This window comes from Hylobates moloch, unplaced genomic scaffold, assembly GCF_009828535.3.
Source record: "Hylobates moloch isolate HMO894 unplaced genomic scaffold, HMol_V3 SCAFFOLD_8, whole genome shotgun sequence".
Taxonomy (NCBI): Eukaryota; Metazoa; Chordata; class Mammalia; order Primates; family Hylobatidae; genus Hylobates; species Hylobates moloch.
In genome coordinates, this window is record NW_026652283.1 from 24,031,344 (window position 1) to 24,043,673 (window position 12,330).

General features: G+C 42.4%; 1 protein-coding gene and 1 pseudogene across 1 annotated transcript in view; both read right to left on the reverse strand.

Moving 5' to 3' along the window:
* Positions 1–5,102: 5,102 nt before the first annotated feature.
* LOC116472209 (protein FAM133B-like) lies at positions 5,103–8,486 on the reverse strand (annotated as a pseudogene).
* LMNTD1 (lamin tail domain containing 1) overlaps positions 7,206–12,330 on the reverse strand; it is a 212,253-nt gene continuing 207,128 nt past the window's right edge. Inside the window, exon 10 of the mRNA XM_058442592.1 lies at positions 7,206–7,323. The gene's annotated coding sequence lies outside the window, so the exon portion shown is untranslated. The remainder of the gene's footprint in view (positions 7,324–12,330) is intronic.

Here is a 12,330-nt window from a genome sequence, read left to right on the forward strand (position 1 = left end):
TGCACAGCTCAAAGATGGGCCCAGTGATTCATACATCTTGGATCCCATATCACATTCTAGAGCTTCTTTCTTTCCATGATTTCCCCAGGGAGATCTTTCCTGCTTCCAGGTAACATCTTCCTGGTATTCAGTATTCTGACTAGATAGCCACTGCCTTAGTTTCCCTGGTCTGTTATACACTTTCCACAACTGTGTCTGCCTCAGGGACCAAGTGGTGAGAGGACAGACAGAAATGAGTAACAGGACTGATGTGTCTCACACTCTTGAATCCATGGTTCCTCTGGTCAGACAGAAGGATTCTCCTCTCTCTCATTTTTAAGCATTTGTCCAGCTATTGCTGCTTCTGTGCCAGAGTGGGATTGCCTAGGAGCTGGGACAAGAAAGGAAATAAAACCCCAGAATATTTCTTCTACTACCTCTAACCCATAAGAGACCCTTTTCCTGATCCCCAGACAAGAAAGAGGGAATGCCTCTTAGAACAATTTTTGTCTGCACCTTGTATGTACTTCTGGGTTTCAGGTTGCCTTTGAGTCCAGGCTGGGAGAAATCAGATTTAAAAAAGGAGGACTCACCCCTTACTTTAGTAGTTCTCAGAGATCTGTTTGCCTTTCCTAACCTCCTTTCTACCATTCTCTTTTTCAAAGTCCTCAATGGTTTACATGATACATCCTTTCCAAGGTTTCCAGTTGCATTCAGGAAGAGAGACAGGGTGGGGTATGCTATCTCCATCTTAATTGGAACCCAGAGAGTTCTCCTTTACTTTTAAATACTTCAATGTATATTTCCTAAGGTGAAGGACTTTCTCTTACATGACCACACCATAATGATCAAAATCAAGAAACTTAACATTTTAATAATACTATTATATAACCCACAGTCTGTTTGATCAATCATTCCAGTGATTTCCTTTCTGATTATTCTTTCCCTGGTCAAGATCTAATTAAGGATCATGAATTACATTGAGTTACCATGTCTCTTTAGTCTCCTTTAATCTGGTACAGTTTCTTAGCCTTTCTTTGTCTTTTATGATCTTGACATTTTATTTTCTATTTATTTATTTATTTATTTATTTTGAGACGGAGTCTTGCTCTGTTGCCCAGGCTGGAGGGCAGTGGCACCATCTCAGCTCACTGCAACCTCCGTCTCCTGGGTTCAAGCGATTCTCCTGTCTCACCCTCCAAAGTAGCTGGGATTACAGGCACACACCACCACGTCTGGCTAATTTTTGTATTTTTAGTAGAGATGGGGTTTCACCATGTTGGCCAGGCTGGTCTTGAACTCCTGAGCTCAGGTTATCTGCCCGCCTCGGCCTCCCAAAGTGCTGGGATTACAGGCATGAGCCACCACACCTGGCGATCTTGACGTTTTAAAGAGTACAGGCCAGTTGTTTTGTAGAATATCTTTCCACTTGTGTTCGATGTTTTCTAATGATTAGACTCAGGTTATGTGTTTTTGGCAGAAATATCGCACATGAGATGTTGTGTTCTTCCTAGGATAGCATAACAGGAGGTACATGATGTCTGTTTGTCCCATTACTAGAAATATTATCTTTGATACTTGGCTAAGCTGCTGCTTTGCAGTTTTCTCTACTCTAAAGTTACTATTTTTGTGAGTTTCTTAAGGGCTAGAGTTTGAATATAATTACATTGTTATGAGGAAAACTCTAGACTAGTGCTGTCCAATAGAACTCTATGCCATGATGGGATGTTCAATTCGGCACTGTCCAATATGGTAGCCATGGCCACATGTGGCTACTGAGCACTTGAAATGGGGCTAGTGTATCTGAGTGCGGTGGTTCAGCACTTTGGGAAGCCAAGGTAGAAGGATCGCTTGAGGCCAGGAGTTCAAGACCAGTCTGGGCAACATAGCAGACCCTGTCTTTACAAAAAATAATGAAAAATGAACCAAGCACGGTGGCATGCGTCTGTAGTCCCAGCTGCTCAGGAGGCCGAGGTGGGAGGATCACTTCAGCCTGGGAGGTTGACATTACAGTGAGCTGTGATTGTGCCACTGCACTTCAGCCTGGGCAACACAATGAGATCCTATCTAAAAATAAAATAAAATAAAATAAAATATAATATAAAATAAATGAGGCTAGTGGGACTGAAGAAATGTAAGGGATGTAATTTGAATTTGAAAACTTCCAGAGAACATCCTGTGTTAGCATTTCCTAAAGAGTTTTTTTTTTTTTTTAACCCTGCTCTGAGAAAAAAGGTCTCCAGGGTCAAATAAGTTAGGGATCATTCTATTTGCATACTTGGGAAACACAGTACTATTTCCTGCCATCTTGACATCTACACATCTTTGTGTTTTCTCTTGGCCTAGTGCTAGATGCAGGTAAAACTGTCAGACAATGGCTCTGTGAGTCTCCAAACAGCTCCTTAATTAGCTTGTGTAAATGACTTGCTCAACAGCACAGCCAAGTCTGGCAATGGTGGGATTTACACCTAGGCCAGCCACCTGACTCCAAAGACTGTTTCTGGTACAGCAGAAATGGCAATGGAGAAAATGATATTGAAGCTCAGGTTGCCTCATGAACCTTTGTTTAAGGTTGATACAGGCAAGAGTTAGTATTTAGTCTGTGAATTCCTTTTTACCAATGCAAAACTAGGAAACATTTAGCATTCACAGAATGTGGTCATTCAGTCTTCCTAAAGGAATTAATATTAACAGTCCTTGTCAACTCACAGCATAGTTCTCTGAGGATATGTTTCTTTCTGTTTAAATAAAAGAATTCCTGGAACAGGCTAGTAGGTTCATACTTTACACAAAGTCATCCAGAGCAAATATTCTCATACAAATATAGTTGTCATAAGAGGCTCCAAGTGCCTCTCAGTACCACACACATATTCAGTCAGCTACTGAAGGGAAGAGAGAATGAGTAGAAAGTATGAAGGAAGGAGGCTTGGAGGGGAGGGAAAGGAGAACGGTTTGCAAGACAAAGAAATCTTAAGCCAGATTTAGATAAGAGTACTAGAGCTGGTTTGAATTAGAGGGGAATAAGCTGTGTAAGTTGCCTTCTTTGTTTTACTTCACCTGCAGTTCCTTTGGGAATCTCTTTGCTGAGCCAGGATTAGAGACATTTTATTCCTACAACTGTAACTTGTTTTGACCAGCTTGCCCCACCATTTGAGAGCTATAGTTTGAAGAATTCTCAAGCAAAGGGACTTTATCTGGTTGATGAGTTCAGAATTCAGATAAAATCTTGAAAGTGGGAACGAGTCATTGTTGGTGCCTGATGCTATAATTCTTGAAGGTAATCGGGTTTAAAAGCAGTTTTTTTGGTGAATGATGTCATCCTCCATAAAAGCAGATTTTAATTTCTTTTAAGATACCAGTGGAAGTTGTGACCCAGAAATGCCCCAATGAGACCTTACAGATGGCTATTTTCCTGTGCTGTTTGGCATATGTTCAGGAAAACCACAGGGGAAAAGTGGCTTTGACATGCTTGTGCTTTAAGGTATATGCTGCAGTACCTTGTAAAGGTTCATTTTATTGCCAAATATAACATTGAGTTACCAACTGGAAGTGTAAAAGTTCATATTTTCTTTTTTCTGTTTGTGTTTTAACTTTTAAGATACTATATTTACTAAGATTCTGGCAATAGCTTTATGTAACAAGACACAGCATACCAGGCTTGCTACTCAACTTGTTTATGGTAAGTCTGAGCCTCAATATGAAGCTGTGTTTTTTTAAAAAATCAAAACCCTGCTTTTTATATGCTCAGTATCTTGGCAAATGTGCCATTAAACACAGTAGTGAACTTAAGACAGCAAGAGAAAGGAGTTAACAAAAGCTAAACGTTGCAGCCTAAACAAACTTCATACAAAAAAGAAAGGAACTATTGCTGGTTATGTGGAATTTTCCTGACTAATTAAAACTTTACGGTATAAAACGTGCACTTTAGAATATTTAGTTTTCAAGTTCAAAAAGTACCAGTGTACCAGCGTCTATTTGAAACCATTTCTCTCCAAAGCCAAAGTGTCATCAAAATTAATTCAAATAACCCAGCATATTCTAATGCTAAAAAAATTCAGTATTATTGAAGTGGAGGTAAATCCCAGGGATTTTGGGACTTTCTCATGCTGCAAAGGGCTGTTTCTCTGGTTCATTCAAAGAAGCGTATGACAGAATGCAAGGATGTCCCTAAGTTCAGTAAAAGGCAAGACTCCTGGCACCCAGCTCTGACCTCTCCATAAAGCCTGGCTACTCTTTCCTCAAATACAGGGAGTGCGAGGATCAAAGGCTGTTTTCCGCTAGCTAAAGAGACAGCAAACCACCTCCTCCCTCCATCCTAAAAAGCCCCTTCCCAGGTAAATAAAAGTCTACACAGGGAAAAAATTAAAATATACTTATCTACAGAGTATGGATTTTGAAATGTCAATGTAATCCTTACTTCAAAAATTTTAACTACTTTAAAATTTTTAACATCTGGCCATTTCTGATTCCATCTTAAAGATGTATTCAGGTTGGATTTCTGTTGATTTATCATTGTACTCTTCTAGTCAAAAATATTAATTTTATTCCCAAATATCATAACCACTAGTGCTACTGCAATGTATTATCTCCCAGAGTTATCAAGCACTGGAAGAGAAAAGAATAGATACTCAAGCAGCAGGCAACATTTATGGCCCTTGCACACAGCGGCATCTGAATAGCTACTGGGTAGTCCGGGGATAATTTTTTTTTTTTTTTGAGATGGAGTCTCATTCTGTTGCCCAGTCTGGAGTGCAGTGGCACCATCTCAGTTCACTGCAACCTCTGCCTCCTGGGTTCAAGTGGTTCTCCTGCCTCAGCCTTCCAAGTAGCTGGGATTACAGGCACCAGCCACCATGCCTAGCTAATTTTTATATTTTTAGTAGAGTCGGGGTTTCACCGTGTTGGTCAGGCTGGTCTCAAACTCCTGACTTCAGGTGATTCACCCGCCTTGGCCTCCCACAGTGCTGGGATTACAGGCGTGAGCCACTGCGTCTGGCCAGTCCAAGGACAATTCTAAAAACAAGAAAATTCATGCATTATAGTAAATATGTTGTAATTTTCACAGTTGAAATTTCCTTAGACATTGTACTTTCTCTATAAGGGAATCCTGATTTTTCTTAATATTATGATGAGTCAGGACTTGAACTAGCAGCCTTCTTTCTCTTCTTACTGTTTTTGTCATGCTCCTTTTTCCTTTTTTTGTGTTGTTTTTTCTCATTCTTCACTGCTTTTCTTCTTTTTTGCTCTTATCTCCTCAATATACTCTGATTCTGACAAGGACTCAGGTGATGAAGATTTATCTTCAGAATGTGGGTTTCTTTTTGCTGAGTCCTTTAATAGCCTTTTTCTTTCTCAGTTGGGTCCTTCTTTTTCTTTAAAAAGAAGTCTTTTTTCCTTATTGTCTTTCTATCCTTACTCTCTGATTCAGTTTCTGACATGGAGCTTTCAGAAGATTTATGTGAATGGTTCTTTTTCTTTCTCCCTTTTCCGTGTTTCTTATCCTCATCCTCAGAATCAGAAGAACTGCTGGAAGAATCAGAGCATGATGAAGACGACGAATACCTACCAGATTTCTTCATCTTTTTCTTTTTTTTCCTCTTTTTTTGGATAAGCTCTTACTTTCACTTAACAATTTCTTCCTGTGTTTTTCTAGTTTTTTCTTCAAATGCATACAAAGCCTTGGCGCCTTTCTTTTCTAGTTGCTCTTGCACTTCTTCCCAGATAGGCTTTGGTTGACTGAGAGAATCCTGGATTGTTGGCCCTTAAGACTGGATTGGACCCCTTGATCTGGCCATTGCTGTTGAATTCACCTGGGCTACCGGATGGTCCTGCTTCTCCTTGGTGCCCGAGTGAGCGCACAGTCACTCATCAAGGGACACAGTCACCCGCCAAGGGAAACCTGGCTCGGGAGGCAGCTGAAGTAGGCCTGCCGCAGGTCCTTCTGCACGAAAAGTTCATATTTTCATGAAAATCTTACCGATGTGTTTAGCAGGCTTGCTTGTTTCATTTCCTCCCCCCATTATTCAGTGCCTACTTGGTTTACCACTAGAGGGCATTGTTGGCAGTGATATCAAGAGAAAGCATACTAGAGCATTTTGCCAAAAAATTTTGTGCAATCTTTTTCAATTTTCATTTCGGCCAGTAAATAAAAACATACATTGAAAAACTACTTCATTTAATATTTTATTTTTATATTTTATGCATCCCGAATACTGAGCTTCTAGGCTTTCTGTGTGTATTAATTTAATAAAAGAGAAATCATTGTAAACTTTGGTTCCGGTTTTCTAACAAACGTTAAATCTAGAATCTGTCAGTTTTCCCCCTGCAATGTAATACACTCTCACACATCCTCTCTTGGAATGTTATTGAGCACTTGGAGACTCATTATTTTTTATTTCCCAAAAGAGTGAAACTATTCTATTTTCCATATCATGCCATTCCTGATATTTGTCAGAGGATCTCAAACTAGCAAGGGACCTTCAGTTTATCTAGTTCAACTATTTATAATAGACAGAATTTCTTCTACACAGTGATGAAGGGCTGTCTAAACCTCAAAATGATAAAAGAAGCGTTTTCCACTTTGGGACAACTGTATTATTTATTAGAAAGTTCATCAGGTGAAGGCAGAAGTTTGCCTCTTTGAAATTTATTGTATTAGATAAGATCTTTTAGTTGCAGATAACAGGAACCAAATCAAGCTTGCTTATGAGAAAGGGGGGGTAGATTAGTTGTTAGAAAACAGAGGTGTCCGGGGCCTTTTGGGGGCTGGGGGCAAGGAAAGGGAGAGCATTAGGACAAATACCTAATGCATGTGGAGCGTGAAACCTAGATGACGGGTTGATGGGTACAGCAAACCACCATGGCACATTGTGCCTACGTAAAAAACCTGCACATTCTGCACATGCATCCCAGAACTTAAAGAAGAAAAAGAAAACAGAGGTGTCTTGTGGGCTGTGGGTAACTGGACACCTGACATCTGTCGGTACTCAGTCTCTCTCAGTCTGCTGCATCTGCTTCCTTCTATGTAATTACTTCATTCATTTCTCTCTGCACATCAGGATTTTCTGCTTCTTGCATCTCCATGGTGAAAAATGCCATTTGAATGATAAAAATAATGAATAACTTTTGTTACCTAGCTGGAGTAGGCTGTTGCAGCATTCTATGAAGCTGGCCACCTCGGGATGGTGCAGTATGTGATTTGATCTGTCGTTCCCAGGGTCAAGAGTCCATTCTCACACTGCCTTCATGGTGAAGTAGGTCTCTTGGTTGGATGCTTTGTTGTGTGGGTTTCCAGGTCTGTGGATGAGGCACTCCATAAGCCCTTGGTAATGGTGCTGGCTAAGGCTGTGCAGGCAGGAAAGGAAAACACACACTTAGGACGGCTATCTGTCCCTGTGAGGATGAATGGCTGACTGGTCTTTCCAGGATGGAAGGGTTCCATGTGGTCAACTTGCTACTAAGTGGCTGGTTGATTCCCTCAAGGAATATTGCCATACTGAAGATTCAACGTGTATCTCTGTTGGATGTTCAGAGGTAACAGTAGGTAGACAGGCATTGGTAAGTGAGGTTCATGCTGTCAGGCTCACACATAGCCTCCATTTCTGCCACCATGCCCACCCTGTTCATGTGTCCATCATGCATGCTCTGGGTGACCAATGACAAAGACTAGTTAATGTCAACAGGCTGGGTCATTTCATTTTACTTGGTTGCTCAGTGCTTTTTCCATGGTAGATGCTTTCTGGTGGGTATCCACATGTAAGACACAAGTCTTGACACTTTATACGTTCACCCATTTGTCTACCCACATGCCTTTTCCTCAGACTCCTTGTCTCTGATCTTCCAGTCCTTTTCCTTCCAGTTCCCTGCCTGCACAACTAGGCCATTGGCCATTTCCTAGGAATTTATATGTATTTTCACCTTGGGTCATATCTCCTTCTACCCAAAGTGGATGACCAGTTATACTGCTCATAATCTGCCATTGGGGAGATTTCCTCTTTACTCTCTTTCCCTGAATGTGGTTGTAATGAAGCCACTGTCTATTTTTTGGTTTTCATCCACATACTGAGCCAATCCATCCATAAATCAAGCTTTGGCTTCTTTCTTTCTTTCATCTGGTCATACAGGACCCCTCTGGCCCACCCTCCCTCATTCTTGCCCAAATATGTTCCTAAGTGCAAGGGTTGGGGGTATTGACTGATGTAGCTGTGCTTGGTGATATGGGGTCTTGGTTTCCTACTCATGAAACTTACTCACGCCTTCCAGCCCTGTTCAGGTTTAATCCCACATATATCAGCACTCCCTTACTGCTACTAGCAGGACTGGAAGGCATGAGTAAGCATCATGTGGCTTTATGGTTTAGTGGATCCTACAGAATTCAGTGCATAATAAGCATTTCCAGATGGGTCATTTGGTCTCTCGTGGTCAATTGTTCCATCACTTCTAGGACCTAAACACACCAAAAATAAGAGCTGTTTTTCAAAGCGCACGTAATTTGCTGTTGATGGCATGGTTTTGCTCCATAACCTCAGTTATGATTTGTGATTCTTTCACTTGAGCTTGCCAAACACTCTTTACTCCATCTTTTCCCACCACATGACACCTCTTACCATGGGGCCTGTTGAATCATACAGACCAAGTGACAGGGCTGATTGCACTGTGGCCTGGTCCTGCTTTGATACCTTTTCCTGCTCAAGGCCCCACTCAAAGCTGGAAGCTTCCCATATCACCTGATATATGGGCTGTAGAAATATTACCAGCCATGAAATATATTACCTCCAGAGCTCAAGGAAGCTGACAAGTGGTGGCCTTTCTTTGTGGTAGGAGATGGAGACGCAAGATGCAGCAATTTGTCTTTAGTTTAGAAGAGCTAACCCTACACACCACTCACCTACTAGACTCCCCAAAACTTCACTGAAGTAGCTAGTCATGAATCTTCACAGGTTTTATCTCTCATCTCTTGGAACACATGTCAGTGATAATAAAAAATACAGATTTGCCCCTTCTCCCTGGTTTCTGACACAGATCTTCTAAAATTCTTGGAATTTCCTTAGTGATAGGGGTAATAGAATCATCTTTTGGTATTCATAACAAATATCTTTCAACCATACTTGAGTTTATGCTAGCAAAGTGACTCTTGATGGGCCCCTAAATAGCTTCAGGAGGGGAGCTAGTTGCCAGAGGAGTCGACCATTGTAATTAGTGGGTTGAAACTTTCAACTTCACCTCTGAACCTCCAGGGAGGAGATAGAAACTAGAGATTGAGTTTAATCACCAATGACTGATGGTTTAATCAATCATGCCTACATAATCGAACCTCCATCATAACCCCTAAACGATGGGATTCAGATAGCTTCTGGGTTGATGAACACATCCAGGCGCTGGGATAGTAGTCCTCCCAGAGAGGGCATGGAAGCTCTACGTTCCTTCTCCCATACCTTGCCCTTTGCATCTCTTCCATTTGGCTGTTGCTAAAATGTATCCTTTACAGTAAAGCAGTAAGTAAACTGTTTTCCTAAGTTCTGTGAGGCCTTGTAGCAAATTATCAAACCTGAGGTGGGGATTGTGGGAGCCCCATTTTGTAGCCACGTCAGACAGAAGTATGTGTTCACTGGAGACTCAATACTTACAACTGGAATCTAAAGTAAGAGCTGCCTTGTGGGACTGAGTCCTTAAATCTGTGGGGCCCAACTCGAATCCCAGATAGTTAGTGCCAGAATTGAATTGAATCATAGGACACTCAGCTGGTGTCAGAGGATTGGAGAGTTGCAGACTTTTTTGGTTAAGGGAAAGACCCTACACATTGACATCATAAGTGTTGTAAGTAAAAACAACACAGAATGTCTTACCACGGCCACCAGTATACTAGCCACCTCCTGCTTGACCTATCCAAAGCATATGATGTCATGATGTAGTAGATGAGTGTCATATTCTATGGGATGTCCAGGTGGTCCAGACCTTTTAGGACCATATAGTAGTCCCTTATTATCCGTGGGAAATATGTTCCAAGATTCTCAGTGTGTGCCTGAAACTGTGGATTGTAGTGAACCCCATACGTACTACGCATGAGTTTCTTTTTCCTTCTCAATTTAACAGAATATTCATTCTAACCATAGATCTTAACAACCTCAGCAGATTTTGAGGGTGGAGCCAAGATGGCCGAATAGGAACAGCTCCGGTCTCCAGCTCCCAGCCCCAGCGACACAGAAGACTGGTGATTTCTGCATTTCTGCTTGAGGTACCGGTTTCATCTCACTAGGGAGTGCCTAACAGTGGGTGCAGGACAGACGGTGAAGCGCACTGTGCGCGAGCCGAAGCAGGGCGAGGCATTGCCTCACTCGGGAAGTGCAAGGGGTCAGGGAGTTCCCTTTCCTAGTCAAAGAAAGGGGAAACAGACGGCACCTGGAATATCGGGTCAGTCCCATCCTAATACTGCGCTTCTCCAACGGGCCTGGAAAACGGCACACTAGGAGATTGTGTCCCGCACCTGGCTCAGAGGGTCCTGTGCCCACGGAGTCTCGCTGATTGCTAGCACAGCAGTCTGAGATCAAGCTGCTAGGCGGCAGCGAGGCTGGAGGAGGGGCGCCCGCCATTGCCCAGGCTTGCTTAGGTAAACAAAGCAGCCAGGAAGCTCGAACTGGGTGGAGCCCACCACAGCTCAAGGAGGCCTGCCTGCCTCTGTAGGCTCCACCTCTGGGGGCAGGGCACAGACAAACAAAAACTCAGCAAAGAACCTCCACAGACTTAAATGCCCCTGTCTGACTGACAGCTTTGAAGAGAGTAGTGGTTCTCCCAGCACGCAGCTGGAGATCTGAGAACAGACAGACTGCCTCCTAAAGTGGGTCCCTCACCCCTGAGCAGCCTAACTGGGAGGCACCCCCCCAGTAGGGTCAGACTGACACCTCATTCAACCGGGTACTCCCCTGAGACAAAACTTTCAGAGGAACTATCAGACAGCTGAATTTGTGGTCTCACGAAAATCCGCTGTTCTGCAGCCACCGCTGCTGACACCCAGCCAAACAGGGTCTGGAGTGGACCTCTAGTAAACTCCAACAGACCTGCAGCTGAGGGTCCTGTCTGGTAGAAGGAAAACTAACAAACAGAAAGGACTTCAACACCAAAAACCCATCTGTACATCACCATCACCAAAGACAAAAAGTAGATAAAACCACAAAGATGGGGAAAAAACAGAGCAGAAAAACTGGAAACTCTAAACAACAGAGCACCTCTCCTCCTCCAAAGGAACGCAGTTCCTCACCAGCAACGGAACAAAGCTGGATGGAGGATGACTTTGATGAGTTGAGAGAAGAAGGCTTCAGACGATCAAACTACTCTGAGCTACGAGAGGAAATTCAAAACAATAGCAAAGAAGTTAAAAACTTCGAAAAAAAATTAGAAGGATGGATAACTAGAATAACCAATGGAGAGAAGGGCTTAAAGGAGCTGATGGAGCTGAAAGCCAAGTTTCGAGAACTACGCGAAGATTGCAGAAGCCTCAGTAGCAGATGCGATCAACTGGAAGAAAGGGTATCACTGATGGAAGATGAAATGAATGAAATGAAGAGAGAAGGGAAGTTTAGAGAAAAAAGAATAAAAAGAAATGAACAAAGCCTCCAAGAAATTTGGGACTATGTGAAAAGACCAAACCTACGTCTGATTGGTGTACCTGAAAATGATGGGGAGAATGGAACCAAGTTGGAAAACACTCTGCAAGATATTATCCAGGAGAACTTCCCCAATCTAGCAAGGCAGGCCAGCATTCAGATTCAGGAAATACAGAGAACGCCACAAAGATACTCCTCGAGAAGGGCAACTCCAAGACACATAATTGTCAGATTCACCAAAGTTGAAATGAAGGAAAAAATGTTAAGGGCAGCCAGAGAGAAAGGTCGGGTTACCCACAAAGGGAAGCCCATCAGACTAACAGCTGATCTCTCAGCAGAAACTCTACAAGCCAGAAGAGAGTGGGGGCCGATATTCAACATTCTTAAAGAAAAGAATTTTCAACCCAGAATTTGCTATCCCGCCAAACTAAGCTTCATAAGTGAAGGAGAAATAAAATACTTTACAGACAAGCAAACGCTGAGTGATTTTGTCACCACCAGGCCTGCCCTAAAAGAGCTCCTGAAGGAAGCACTAAACATGGAAAGGAACAACCGGTTCCAGCCACTGCAAAAACATGCCAAATTGTAAAGACCATCGAGGCTAGGAAGAAACTATAGCAACTAACGAGCAAAATAACCAACTAACATCATAATGACAGGATCAGATTCACACATAACAATATTAACGTTAAATGTAAATGGGCTAAATGCTCCAATCAAAAGACACAGACTGGCAAACTGGATAAGGAGT